At 36.4% G+C, this 16,191-nt stretch overlaps 1 long non-coding RNA gene across 1 annotated transcript in view; it reads right to left on the reverse strand.

Moving 5' to 3' along the window:
- LOC122242050 overlaps positions 1–16,191 on the reverse strand; it is a 214,903-nt gene that overhangs the window by 127,933 nt on the left and 70,779 nt on the right. The window lies entirely within an intron of this gene.

Raw genomic sequence — 16,191 nt, forward strand, 5'->3', positions numbered from 1 at the left:
CCCAAAACTGATTCAGGAAGAAACAGAAAACTTGAACAGACTGATAACGAGCAATGAAATTGAATCAGTAATCAAAAAACCTTCCAACAAACCAAAGTCCAGAACCACATGACTTCACAGTTGAATTTTACCAAACATTTAAAAAAGAGTTTATACTTATTCTTCTCAAACTTTTCCAAAAACTAGAAGATGAGGGAAAGCTTCCAAATTCATCCTATACGGCCAGCATTAAACTGATACCAAAACTAAATAAAAACACTACAAAAAAGGGAGACTATAGGCCAGTATCTCTGATGAACATAGACACAAAAATCCTCAACAAAATGTTAGCAAACTGAAGACAATACGTTACAAAAATTCATCATGATCAAGTGGGATTTGTTCTAGGAGTGCAAAGGTGACTCAACATTCACAAACCAATCAACATGATACATTACATCAATATGAGAAAGGATAGAAACCATATGATCATTTCAACAGTTGCAGAAAAAAAAAACATTTGAAACAGTACAATATCAATTCGTGATTTAAAAAAAAAAAACGCTCAACAAACCAGGCTTAAAGGGGACATAACATAATAAAGGTCTTACATGAAAAACTGATAGCTAACATCATACTCAATGGTGAAAAACTGACAGCTTTTCCTCTAAGATCAGGAACAAGACAAGGATGTCCACTCTCACCACTTTTACTCAACACAGTACTGGAAGTCCTAGGCACAGCAACCAGATAAGAAAAAGAAATAAAAGGCATCCAAATTAGTAAGGAAGAATTAGACATTTCACTATTTGCTGATGAAATAATATTACATACAGAAAACTCTAAAGACTCCACCAAAAAAACCTTACTAGAATGGATAAATGAATTCAGTAAGTTGCAGAATTATCAATATACAGAAATCTATTGCATTCTATACACTAATAATTAAGTAGCAGAAAGAAAAATTAAGAAAACAATCCCATTTACAATTGTACCAAAAATAATAAAATACCTAAGAATAAACTTAACTAAGGAGAAGAAAACTATAAAACACTGATGAAAAAAATTGAAGATGACACAAATAAATGGAAAAGTATCCCAGGCTCATGGATTGGAAGAACAAATATTGTTAAAATGTCTATACTACCCAAAGCAATCTATAGATTTAATGCAATTCCTATCAAAATACCAAAAGCATTTTTCACAGAACTAGAACAAATAACACTAAAATTTGTATGGAACCACAAAAGACCCCAAATGGCCAAAGTAATCTCGAAAAAAGAAAAATAAAACTGGAGACATCACAATTCCCACTTCAAGATATATTACAAAGGTATAATCATCAAAGCAGTATGGTATTTGGCACAAAAATAGATACTTAGATCAATGGAATAGAATAGAGAGACCATGAAATAAGTCCACAATTATATGGTCAATTTATCTATTACAAAGAAGGCAAGAAAGCAGAGTGGGTAAACAACAGTCTCTTCAACAAATGGTGTTAGGAAAACTGGACAACATTGTGTGAAAGAATGGAACTGGACTACTTTCTCACACCATACACAAAAATAAACTCAAAATGGATTAAAGTCCTAAATGTGAGACCTGAAACCATCAAAAGCCTAGAAGAGAGCACAGGCAGTAATTTCTGTGACATTGGCTATAGCAACATATTTCTTAATATGTCTCTTAAGATAAGGGAAACAAAAGCAAAAATAAACTATTAGAACTGCATCAAAGTAAAAAGCTTCTTCACAACAAAGAACACAGTAGACAAAACAAAAAGAGCCTATTGAATGAGGGAAGATATTTGCAAATGATACATCCAGTAAGAGTTTAATATTCAATATAACTCAAGAACTGATAGGGGCGCCCGGGTGGCTCAGTCAGTTGAGCAGCCGACTTCAGCTCAGGTCACGATCTCGCGGTCCGTGAGTTCGAGCCCCGCGTCGGGCTCTGGGCTGATGGCTCGGAGCCTGGAGCCTGCTTCCGATTCTGTGTCTCCCTCTCTCTCCACCCCTCCCCAGTTCATGCTCTGTCTCTCTCTGTCTCAAAAATAAATAAAAAACAAAACAAAACAAAACAAAAAAACTGATACAATCAACACCACAAAACCCTGAAACAACCAAATTAAAAGTGGGCAAAAGACACGAACACATATTTCCCCAACGAAGATATACAGATGGCCAACAGACACATGGCAAAGATGCTCAATGTCACTCATCATCATGGAAATACAAATCAAAATTACAATAAAATATCACCTCACACCTGTCAGAATGGATAAAATGAAAGAAAGAAAGAAAGAAAGAAAGAAAGAAAGAAAGAAAGAAAGAAAGAAAGAAAGAAAGAAAAGGAAGAAAGAAAGAGGAACAGGAGGTGTTGGCGAGGGTATGGACAAAAAGGAACCCTCTTGCACTGTTGGTAGGAATGCATATTGGTGAAGCCACTGCACAAAACAGTACAGAAGTTCCTCAAAAAATTAAAAATAGAATTATCAGATGATCCAGTAATTTTACTACTGGGTATTTACCCAAAGGATATGAAAACTCTAATTTGAAAAGATATATGCACACCTATGTTTCTTGCATTATTATTTGTAATAGCCATAATATGAAATCAACCCATTGATAGGTAAGTTGATAAAGAAGATGTGGTGTGTGTATGTGTGTGTGTATAATATTACTAATAAATAATATTACTCAGCTATAAAAAAGAATAAAATCTTGCCATTTGCACAACATGGATAGATTGAAATCAAATACCTATGATTTCACTCATACGTGGAATTTAAGAAACAAAGCAAAGGAAAAAAGGAAATAAGAGACAAACAAAAAAACAGATTCTAAATATAGAGAATATACAGGGGTTACCAAAGGGGAGGTGTGTATGTAGAGATGGGTGAAATAGGTGAAGGGGATTAAAAGTACATGTATCATAATTGAGCACTGTATAGAAATGTTGAATCACTATATTGTACACCTGAAACTAATATAACACTGTTTGTTAATTACACTGGAACTCAAAAAAAAATTAAGATGCATTCAATTCTTATTTCTTAGAGGGCCTCTCTTCCCTTTATTTCTACTTGACCTAAATATCTGTATTCCCTTAATTGTCTTTTTAATTTCCAGCCTGAATTTGAATTTGATTTTCATTGTTGATACTAATTTTAAAACAAATGAACTTTGAATCTGCTCTAACACAGGTAGTTTCTGGTTGAACCTCTTTCCTGACTTACACTGATACCAGTCTTTAGAGTTGAAGCTGCTAAACATAGGAGTGAGAACTTTTTTTTTTTAAAAAAACAATTTTTTTTAATGTTTACTTTTGACAGAGAGAGACAGAGCATGAGTGGGGGAGGGGCAGAGAGAGAGGGAGACACAGAATCCGAAGCAGGCTCCAGGCTCTGAGCTGTCAGCACAGAGCCCGACGTAGGGCTCGAACTCACAAACCTTGAGATCATGACCTGGGCCGAAGTCGGACGCTCAACCGAATTAGCCATACAGGCGCCCCAGGAGTGAGAACTTTCAAAGCATTTAGAGGAATTTAAGAACGATCTTTTCTCCCATATTTGGGGAGCTCATGATTTCATCTTATTTAATGTAAGTGATGATCATGATGATGATGATGACAACCGTGGCTGGTAATGATTCAATCGTAAAGATAACAAATATCAGCAATAGCAGTGGTAGTAATGGTGACAACAGTGTTGGTACCGTAATAGTAGTGGTGGTAGGAGCAGTAGCGATGGTGGTTGTAGTAGCAGTAAGTACTACTAGTAGTAAGTAGTAGCAGTGGAGGTAGAGGTAGCAGTGGTGGTAATAGTAGTAGTGGTGGTAGGAGCAGTAGCGACGGTGGTTGTAGTAGCAGTAAGTACTACTAGTAGTAAGTAGTAGCAGTGGAGGTAGAGGTAGTGGTGGTGGTAATAATAGTAGTGGTGGTAGGAGCAGTAGTGATGGTGGTTGTAGTAGCAGTAAGTACTACTAGTAGTAAGTAGTAGTAGTAGTGGAGGTAGAGGTAGCAGTGGTGGTAATAGTAGAAGCAGTGGCAGTGGTGGTGATGATGGAGGTAGTGGCAGGGGTAATGGTAGTAGTGGTGGTAGCAGCAGTAGTGGTGATGGTGGTAGTAGTGGTAGGGATGGTGGTGGTTACAGGAGTAGTGGTGGCAGCAGTGGTGGTGGTGGTCATATAAGTAGCGGTGGTGGTACTAACAGCAATAGTAGTGATGCTGGTAGCAACGACAGTGATGGTGGTGGTACTAGTAATAGAAGCAATAGTAGTAGCAGTGGCAGCAGCAAGGACTCAATACTGGGCATTTAATCATGTCCTTCCCGTGCCATCTGATAAACATCCTTCTTAGTAGTTGAGTCATGTATTAACCTGTCAACGTTCAGCCAGTTTTGAACTACTAAATGGAATTTTATGCTTAAATCAGATAATGAAGTTTCAAGAAATTAAACAACTTAATCCACAGGTACCTGGGAAAAATCACTGGCAGAGTGCAGCTCTTGCTCTATTTCATCTAAAAATCCATGCTTTTAAATTACTCTATACCTTCAGTTTCATATTTTATACACCATTCCACCAAGGTTTTCTGATTTTACAAAGATAGAAAGAGAACAAGTTATGTCCTCCTTTTTTTCCAAAGTTCCTTGAAGATCTCAATATTTTATTGGGACTGTTCCTGGTATGTCATATATTAAAGGAGTATTTAATAAAAGTTAAAGAATGAGAAATCCATGTCATTTATTTTTATTTGCCTCAGTAAACTTACTAAACACCTTGCACAACAAGTGGCCCTAAAATTGGACAGAATTAAATGACTGGGAGAATTGATTTGCTCCATAGTGTCCACCCTGTGGGAATGTGATACTGTTAATATTCAATTCATTGTTTCCTGCATCTCAAAGAAGGTGAGTAGACAGTGTTAATGACATGGTAGTAAATATGTACAGTTTATTCCTTACATGTCATTCTGATATGTAACATTGCCAAATAATATAATCTGCTCACATTGATAACCTATTATTGGTTTTGTCTTTTAAACCTTGTTTGCTTGCTTGCTCGTTTTGTTATCAGTGATGAGATCTGAGGTTTGGAAGTTTTCAAAGACAAAGAAACAGTTCCCAAGAGGGCAGTCTAGCTCAGGCAAACTAAGAAGCATGAGGTCCATCTGTCCACAGCAAAGCAATTCAGAATTAAACCTATTTCCCCAGGAGTTAAAGGCAAATCAGCCTTTAACAGGGACACATATAGGCAATGCAACGATACTGTACCTTGCTGTGCCTTTGCAAAGGAATATTAATATGTTGGACAAGTATTGATTAGTTATGGTATAAATCCCAACAGCATCCAGAGATATGTATGATACATCTCTGTCCATTTCGCCCATGGGAACACTAATACAATACAGAGTGATCAAACTCTATAGCAATCCAGGTGAGAAGCTGAATAGAGATCCAGAAGAACTCCTGGTTATAAAACCATACATCATGTGCACATGGTTAGTCCTTCTTTAGTTACATCTGTTAAAATTGCTTTCAATACAGTCTCTGGCATAAAATGGACCAAAAAAAAAAAAAAAACAGCTAGCAGGAAATAGAAAAATTGAAAACCTTTCAATTTGATGATTTTCTTAAAAATGAAAAAAGAGTTACAAAATGCAAACTTGAAAAAAAATTATACAAACACAACTGCCAATTTTCTTAGATAGTTATTTTCAGCCTTGCCCTGTTATTTTAGTACTCAGTTAGAAAACAGCTTCTATTCTTTTCTCCCTGTTTTTGTTTTGAGCTGGATACTAAAGTCTACATGTTATGATGTGAGGTAGGGGGAAGGTACTATTATAAAACAAACAAATAAACAAACAAACAAACAAACAAAAAGAGCACATGGCCCTGAAAATCTTATCTTTGGATCATCAGGTAAAACACATTTAGAGAGTAGAATCCTATCTTCAAGACAATCTGGTCCTGGGGCTTCATTTCATAGGTGACTGATTCGAAGTCCAGAAAAATGAAATGATTGTTAATTAGAGTGCAGGCTACATAAGTGTTATACATTAAACACATATCCCAAGCTATTGGAAAACAACCTACACAATTACTGAAAGCCATGGATCTGAAAAGGGTACGGGGACACCAAAGAATACCTTCAGCCCGGTTTTGTTTCTGACAGAAGCATAAAGGATGTTTTCTTTTGCAAATCATGATAGTAGTCTCAACAGCCACCAGCCTCTAAAGGCTATGTTCTCAAGCCATTACAGATAAATCATATTTTAAACCTAATTAAATTTTTTGACTTCTTTACCCCTTGAGGTAGTCCAAGTGTTTATGGTTAGTTTCCTAGGATGTGGATACTAGGTGAACAAAGATGAATAACCAGCCTTTGGTCCTTAATCTCAAGAAATTCACTCTGTGGTCTGGAGACAGATTATTATAATACAGAGAATGATGGGAGTTGCAAAGAGAGCAGGAACCTAGCCTGAAGAGAAGGGGAAGATTAGAAAAGCTGAAGAGCCTTTCCTTTGTCTTAAACTCACCCATTATAAACTTCAAGAAGCTATTTCTAAATAGGTATGGACCTATTTATGTTCTCCCTAGGTAAAGCGCTCATTATTTAATAAGTCAAATGATTTATTCTTATTCAACTTCCTAGACTTTTTAATCATTCCTTACATATCTGAGAATGCCAGTTCTGGAGAGACAGAACTTTCCCTTCAGAATGCCTGCTTGTTCTCTGAATGGGCCTTACGGAGGTAAGGATAGATCAACTTTCTCCCCAGAAGACAGAGCTGGAAACCTTTTCAATAAGAAAGAGGAAACAGTCTTTCCCTTATATGGTTTCAGAAGGCCCTTAATTGCATTCTTTTAGTAAGTTGGAGGATTTTTCTAAATATATTGACAATGAAGCTAAGACAGATGTGTAAGGCATATAATTGGGTAGAAATACGACCATATTTTAAGCAGTCTTTTGATTAACTATTTGTTTCCCTTCACTGCATCCTCCTACTAAACCTTACATTCAGAATGGGGACACAAAACATACTCAAAATTTAGGCCCTCTATTTAGAGGTGCTGTACAGAAGAAGGATGGAGAATAGAATGACAAACTCCAACAGATGATCCATTCAAATATTTAAATATTGAATGTATCATGGTTGACATTCCATTTAAAGGCATTTAGTCCCAAATTCCAGTGCCTTTTACCAAAAGGAATTAATTTATGAAATGTTCAATATTTTCTCAGAATGCCTGCAACTTTATTCAAAATCCCTATCATCAGAGAGATCACCTACTACAGCCATCATGCAAAAATCTGCTTTCATTATGAATTAAGTTTGAATACATAAAAATAACTCTTTTATTTTTTTTAATTAAAAAAAATTTTTTTAATGTTTATTTATTTTTGAGACAGAGAGAGACAGAGCATGAACAGGGAGGGTCAGAGAGAGAGGGAGACACAGAATCCGAAACAGGCTTCGAGCTCCGAGCTGTCAGCACAGAGCCCGATACGGGGCACGAACCCACGGACCGCGAGATCATGACCTGGGCCGAAGTCGGACGCTCAACCGACTGAGCCACCCAGGAGCCCCAAAACAACTGTTTTAAACAAATAAAAGAAACTCCTTGATGTTTGAGATTTTATCTAGAATGGCCTAAATGTTGCAGAGTATTTTTCCTAGGGATATTCTGTCTTTGGCTTCTCTTTGGGGAAAAAAAAATTATTGGTAAGTCAGTTGTGGCTTTGAAATATGTGTATATAACTACCTTTTATTAAAAGCTTAACATGTACCAGGTTCTGTGAAAAATCCTCACTTTACAAGCTTTTTTTCTATTTAACCATTTCAATAATATTATAAGGTAAAGTTTTATTACCTCCACTTTCTAAATCACGAGGAAACCATGATTTAACAAGGTTAAGGAACGTGTCCTAGATCAGGTATTTAGAGGCTATTCAGTGGTAGAGGGATAATATGAAAGCTGTGGTCCGACTCCAGAGACAGTGTTTGCAATTTCCTCTTGCAGTCATAAAAATAAAGGGAAAACCTTCTCTTTCTGGTAATATTGTAATGGATGGCTCAAAAAAGATCTTAACCAAAGTCCTTATCTTATAGGTGAGAAATTGCCTTTAAAGTTCTCTTTTTACTTCTATGGACATAACATAAATTACAAGAATCTATCTATATGACCAGGAAGTTTATAGCTTATTTCAACAAATATTATTTAAATCCTCTTGCCTTAAAAACAAATTCAAGTATGTAAAAACATTGAAAACAGCCATTTATATTGCTCTGTGGCCTCTTCCAAGCTTTACACATAACAATTAATGTACATAGTAGAGATGATCATATCATCATTCTGTGTATTACTTTTCTCACAGTTTATAGTTTTCCATGTATCTCAATAGTCTTTACATACATCATTTTAATGGCTATGTAATATTCCATCAAGCTCATGTACCATAAAACGAATTCACTGTTTTTATAAAACATCTGACTTTGTTTACTAAATGAAAACAAAGTTGGTGTGAGCATGTATTAGAATTTGCTACACATATCTTCTTTTTCAAAGAAAAAAATCATTGTAGAAATAGGCAGATTGTTATCTATGTCCCACAAACCAGATTTGAGAGAAACGCTTTAATGAAATGCATAGAGTTTATTTATTCTGATTTGAAATGTTGAGGTCTGGAAATAGCAATTCTGTATCTGTCATCTGTAATACAGATTATTGCTATTATGATTATATATGAAGCTTTGTGGATACACTCTGCACTAGATGAATATGTGATAAAATAGGTCTCTGCCCCCAAAAGATTATGAATAAATAGGAAAAAAATGGGTAAAGTACAGATAATTATGAACATCGAACAGAGATGCACTGTAGTAAATGTAGACATCATAGTAATTGTAAGATATGGAGAATGATTTTAAATGCTAAAGGAAAGATCCTAGATAAAAAATAAATATATAGTGATAACATCTCCAGGCTTATTTTTAACCACGTGCTGGACTTGACTGAGCACTTCTCTCAAGAACATGATTTAACTTCTGCAATTCTTTATCATCTGAGAGGAACTTATTGGCCTGATGTGGACAATTTAACTCTCAGAGGACTAGCTTTCCTTTTGTTTACTCCCAGTTAGAGTCGTTTCTACTTTCCCTGACACATTAGCATCTGTGATGCTGAAGTTAACTTTTGTTTAATGTATGTATCATGAGCTATTAATCCTTCATAGAAGAGGTTTCAATTTCCTCTTGCTGAAATTCAAAAGGTCAAGCGAATAAGGGGGAGATGCTGCTGCTGTTGTTACTGAGATTAAGTGATAAGGAAGTGTTTCATAAAGAAAGCTGTGTTTGATTTGAGTCTTAAAGAATAACTAGGATATAGAAAAGCCATCAAGAAGGGATAGGGCATCCCACACAGGGAAGCATGGAGGCATGAAACATCATGCACATTTTACATGTTATTTATAATATCTTTAAAATAAATGATTATACATAGGTTTACAAATGGATTATTAATATTACATTAAAATACATGAAATATTTGAAGAAACCATATGGAATGTTCAATGTGATACCTCTTATTAATGGTGCAGTTAAATGGGCTGTACAAAATTTCAATGAATGCAGTACATCAATGAGATATTTCTATTAATCCCTGCATATGCATCTAGGATCCATTGCCTTAGATCAATTATGCCTCTGATTTTCACTGAATAAATCACATTTAACATACCCATACAAAATAAGCTAGGGTGTTCAGAAATAAATATAAATAATGAAAAAAATACTCTTCTCTAAGTTTCTAGATTTTATGGCAATGCTGTAAGATCTGTTAGTAGTTCATTACGGCTAGACAATAGGATGAATATTGAGGAGAGAAGGAAGGAGGAAGGAAATGAGGAAGGATGGAAAGATAGACAGGAGAAAGGATGGAAGGAAGGAAGAAAGGAAGGAAGGAAGGAAGGAAGGAAGGAAGGAAGGAAGGAAAGAAGGAAGGAAGGAAGGGAGGAAGGAAGGAAGGAGAGAAGGGCAGACAGACATGTATTTGGAGAAGTCCTGGTCATTCCAGCCATCTCAGCTATATTAGTTTCCTTTTGCTGTTGTAACAAATTACTACAAATATAGTAGCTTAGAACAATATAAATCCATTATCTTATAATTCTGAAGGTCAGAAGTTTAAAATCAGAATTACTAAGGTAAAACCAAGGTGTCAGCAGGTCTGGTTCCTTCTTGAAGCTCTGAAGGGAAAATCTATTTCTTTACCTTTTTCAGCTTCAAGTGTCTACTTTACATGCCATGATATACAGCCTTTTCCTCTGTCTCCACAGCTCATCACTTGAAATCTCTACTTCTTCCATCATATCACCTTCTCTTCTGTAGTAGCATCTCTACCTCCTCCTTATAAGGACACTTGTTATGACATCATTAGGCATACCTGGTAATTCAGGATAATTTCTCCATCTCTAGATCTTTAACTTGATCACATCTGCAAAGTCACTTTGGCTATATAATATATTCTCAGGCTCCAGGAATCAGGATGTGGACATCTTCACATAATTATAAACAGGAGGAATTATTTACTCTACCAGACCAATAAAGTTTATTCTAAAGCAGTCACCCCCAGATACTTTTAGCCATGAGAGTAAAATCAGCTGTACCTTCCCAGATCAGAACTGACTAATTTAGCCAAGGCTAAATTATCTACTGGAAGGATATGAAGGTAAAAAAATGATTGCTGTTTTAAGCTACTAAGTTTTGAACTGGTTTGTTATGCAGCAAAAGCTAAAGGATATAGGTAAAAACTTCAATTTTCTAAATTTGTGTGAGGAAATTATGGAGTCATCCAGGTGGCCACACTGGCATTTAAAATTATGGATTTTGACTTGAGCTAGACATTTAAGATGAACTAATTGAATTTTAAACTAATAAGCAAAATGCATAAATTTGATTTCTGAAATGAGTTCATATTAGTAGCACCCATGCTCACCACCTAATGGGAATAGCATGGGACTTTGAGATTCTTCTACTCCTAAAGACTTAATTATAATTTCTCTCTCATTAAACAGTGAGTCTAATACTTTCAGAAGAATGCACTGTTTTACAATAAAAATTCTAGTTTCAGCTTCTGTCATCCAGCTCAGAGCCCTACCTCAAGAAGTTGTGAGGATACAGTGAGATATAGTATATAAAGAAACCAAATAAAATGACACCTTGCAAAATGCCCAATAGGTGTTATCTGTTATTATCATCTCTTCACAGGGCTTGCACACAATTGAGAGCTTATCATCATCCAAAAAGCCACAGGCTACTCCTACTGTGTAAGCCTTAGCATTGCCTTGTACATAATACCAGGATAGCACTACTTTCTTTGACTTTCTAAAAACTGACAGTTCTCTTGTTTCATCCTTGCTTTGAGGGTTTACCTGTGTCATACTAATTATTCAAAGAATAGTATAGTTGAAAAAGAAGTGAACTAGGTTTCTAGTCTTAGATCTGCTACAAACTAGTTTTGTAATTTTAAACAATTCACTTAACCTCTCTATGCCTCACTTTCCATGGGTTCTAGTATTTGTGTCATCTGCTTTGCAGATTAATTGTAAGGATCAAAGATCAATCATTTAACCAGGCAATAAATCAATCAAACAGATGAACTGACAATAATGATGCCATTGGTAATATGCTCATTATTCTAAAAACTTAGAAGTAAACCACTGCCAGACCCATCTTTATAAGCTATATCCTTTGTTTTAGTCCATTCATGCTGCTCTAACAGAATACCATAGATTGGGTGACTTATAAACAAGTTTATTTCTCACAGTTCCAGAGGATGGTAAGTCCAAGATCAAGGTGTAGGAGGTTCAGAGTTTGGTGAGAACCCACTTCCTAGTTCATAGATGTCCTTCTTTTCCCTGTGTCCTCACATGGTGGAAGAGATGAAGTATCTTTCTGGGGTCTCTTTTATAATAGGGCACTAATCCCATTCATAAGGGCTGTGCCCTCATGATCTAATCACCTCCCAAAGGCTTCCAAATATTATCTTATGGGGATTAGGTCTTAACATATGAATTTGGGGTAGATACATTCAGTCTATAGCACCCCTACTCATGCACATACAATGGATTCTTGTTCCTGTTAGTAATAATGCCCAGAAAAAACCAAAATGCACTTTATAGGCTCTGTGGGCATATCCTTAAGTGACCTGCCTGCCACACACATAAACATTTTGCTGTTTGCATTTGAACATTGAAAATCCATGCAGAAGCATGAAAAAAGCACACATTTATAATGTTTCCTTCAAACTTATAAGAATTAGAGGAAAGGGGTTAAAAGGGAAAAAATCCTCTCAATCATCAAAGATAAAGAGAATAATAGGAGAGGAAATAACTACAGTAAAGACATATATTTTAAAAAAATGGAAGCTAAAAGCAAATAGATAATACTTTACTGATTTAGCAGATGAAAGAAGAGTGAAAATCCTCAAGATGGAAGCCAAGAAACAAGTTGATTCCAGGCAGCAGGTATCTCTAAAGATTCAGTTTGGATAAAGATGTAAAGATTTATTGAAATCCTGTATATATAGTTAGATCCCTAGAGTCACTCCTGCATATTATGACCATTACACCCTTTGCCCAGTCTTCCACATTCACACACAGACACATACTAGAAAAAGACAAGGCACTTCTTTTCTGGAGTGTCTGAAGAAGAGGGTTCCCTTCGGAATAGTGGTTCTCAACCAGTTTCAATTTGCCTCTGAGGAAACATTTTTGTTTATCCCAAACTGGGGTGTTGAGGGGATGGTGTTACTGATGTTTAGCGAGTAGAGCTCAGGGATGCTGCTAGTATTCTACAATTCACAGGATGGTCTATACAACAAAGAATTATCTGATCCCTAAATCTCAATAAAGCAGAATTTGAGAAACCTTGCTATGGAATATCAGAAAGAGCTGAAGGGGGGATGAAATACTAAATCAGAAGAATTAAATGAACATATGCACAATGAACTGTGAGATCTACATCTTGAATTTTGAGAACCCCCTGGTTCCCTTTACTCACCCAGCTCAACTCTGAGAAACTCTGACATTTTGCTTTATAACCTCCAGGCAGGAGATTAGAGACTTCCCTGCCTAGGAAAAACACTGTGTAGGAGAAAAGACCTATGGATTCCATCAGCAGGAGTCTCCTTCAGCTGACAACTTTAAGGTAAAGACTCTGGCTTTCAATGAGAATTCCAGTACTTTGTTCTTAAATATGAATGGACAGCAATGGATCAGCAGATATTAAGGAAGACTATGACCTGAAAGATATAGATGAAAACAAAGAAACAAAACAAAACAAAACAAAAAAAGAAAGAGAAAGAAAAAAAAAAAACTTGAAGGAAACAGAGACAGAGCAATAAAAGAGCAAAAAAAAAAAATGCCTAGTGTCATCACACATCTAAGTTAGGCTACTAAGTCTATGAAATAGGAACAAGATGCTATAAGAAAGGAATATCCAGAGATCAAAAAGGAACACTAAACATTCATAGATAATATAAAGGAATTTCCCAGAAAGATTAAAAACAATAAGGTTTTTGATATTGCCACAAATATTCACCAGGGCTTGCTCTTGTGGATTGGCAGATGCTGGTTTTCCAATTTCTTACACAACTATAATTTATATTATGCTTACTTCCATCTCATCTTATTTTACATAAAATTTCATGCAAACAAGTCATTAAAATGTTTTGTACAAATAACATTTATACAATATAGATGGGCAGGACAGAAGGAAAAATCAGTAAAAAGAAAAAAAATACTTTGACCATAAGTAACAGGTTGTAATTTCAAATTTACTTCAGGCTTTCTTTAGTTTCTTCAGTAAATTTGTTAAAAATGAATGAAAGGGGAGTGATATAAATCATCCTCACTTGTGAAAACACAGTGACATGAAATTTCCCTTCTCTCCCTTCTCGTTATATTTACTTAGAAACATATCAGAAGTCACCATTTCCATAATTTTTCGGTGGGCATGGGGTTGAATAACATAAACTTCTACAGGGTATTCATTTATTTATTTACACTTTTTTAAACTTTATTTTGAGAGAGAGAGAGAGAGAGAGAGAGAGAGAGAGAGAGAATGAGCAGAGGAGGGACAGAGAGAGAAGGAGAGAGAAAGAATCCCAAGCAGGCTCTGTGCTGTCAGCATAGAGACCAACATGGGGATCAAACTCACAAACCATGAGATCATGACTTGAGCTAAAATCAAAAATCAGATGCTTCACTGACTGAGCCACCCAGGGACCCCTCTACAGGGTATTTAAAATGTGCTTTGCTTTATACTTATTCTACTCATTCAAGTTTTCAGGACAACTCTGACACACAGCAACTACCCCTGTACCAAGACATTTTCTTCAAGCTAGTGTTGGAGACAGTTCTGACAAAGTTCTCATACAGGGGTTATAATACATACATACCTGCATTTGTCTGCTTCTTTTATTACATGATGCCCATCTCCCACTAACCTTAGGCATTCTCAGGGAGCCAGTAAGTTTGAAGCAGACTGTGCTGTGAAGGGCTGCTTTCATTAATAATGAACCTGAGCTTTGTACTTCAATGATACTTTTCATCTATGAGTCTTGAAATGCTTTGCAATTTAAATGAATTAAACCCTATAACACTCTTTGAGCTAGAGGAGACTTGTTTTGGAAATAGAAAATCCAAAGAAGATAGATACAGAGTCTGTTTTAAGCTTAAAAAGTAAAATTAAAAACTTAGCTTTTCTCCCCTTGCCCTTATTTTCCATGGTGTGTCTCATCTCACTCTATACCCTTCCTCTCTTCTCCCTCACTATCCTTTCTACCTTTTCTGTTTTCTTTCTCTTTTCTTACCTCACCAACATTCTCATCTTCTCAGACTCCCACTCAAACATGATGAAGTTCTCTCTGTATGAATCTAAACAAATCAATGTGAGGTTGGAATTAAAGAGAGGGCCTTCTTTTTCCACACGATGTTGTTTACTCCATTTGGGAAGGTGGCTTTAGTGAGCCTCCCTCCTCTGCCCAAAGTCCCATTTATCAGAAGAGACAGCAGTGCCTTGTTATGAATTCTATCTTCTTTCTCTCCACTGTTTCCTGTTTGGATATGAAACTCAGGCCAAGTGGCCCTTCCATTCTCAGTGATGGGAGGATGTGGTTGTCTGTGGATAACAAAACCCAATTTCAGACCCTTCTAGTCACTCTGTTCTGATGGTTAAGCCTTAGGGTTTGGGGAAGCACTTAATGGCTAGTTAATAGTAACTGAGGATCAGATATAATGGCTTTTGGGAAAAAGATCTCTTCCTACTGTAGTCTGAGCAGAAAGAGTTATCTCTCTAGTTCAGGGGTAAGCAAACTATAGTTGGTCAAATCTGACTGAGGTCCTACAATGCTTAATTTTCTGTGTCATCCTGGGTGAGATTTGCATTTAAATTGGAAGACTTTGAGTAAAGCAGGTTGCCTTCCTTAATGTGAAGGGAACAAAGGGCAAGAGGAAGGTTCTGTAGCATACAGCATTCAGAATGGAACTGCACATCAGCTCATCCTGGAGTCTCCAGCCTGTCAGCTTTTGGACTTGAAGTGCAGCAATGATACCTCCCTGGATCTCCAGCCTATCCAGCTACCCTGAAGATTTTGGACTTGTCAGGCTCCATAAGTGCATGAGCCTATACTTTAAAATGAAGTGGTTCTGTTTCTCTGGAAAACCCTGACTAATAAAGGTCTGTTTCGTAAATACAATTTTATTGGAATACAGCCACTGCAATCCACATATGTATGGCCTATGGCTGCTTTCTCACTATGATGGGAGAGTTGAGTAATGGCAACAGAGATATCAAATGGTCCACAAAGCTGAAAATATTTGCTATTTGGTCCTTTGCCGACAAGGTTTGCCAACACCTGCTATAGGTGATTCCCTATCTCTCTTCCCACTAGGAAAATATTGGATAATCGGAAGCCTCTCCTGCCACCCTGGGGCTACTAGCTTTCCCTTATTCATTTGCCTCCACACTCTGGGCAAGCCTTTCACTTTTTAAGCATTTAAGATACGAGGGTGAGCTCCTTGAGGTCAAAGGCTTACTGTCTTATTTTTATTTCAAATTTTATTCATATATGGAATATAATAAATATCTTTTGAGAAGATAAAGGACTGAAAACATAGCAGCTGACATTTGCTAACTGAGCTCCTA

The sequence above is a fragment of the Panthera tigris genome, chromosome C2 (genome assembly GCF_018350195.1).
Source record: "Panthera tigris isolate Pti1 chromosome C2, P.tigris_Pti1_mat1.1, whole genome shotgun sequence".
NCBI lineage: Eukaryota > Metazoa > Chordata > Mammalia > Carnivora > Felidae > Panthera > Panthera tigris.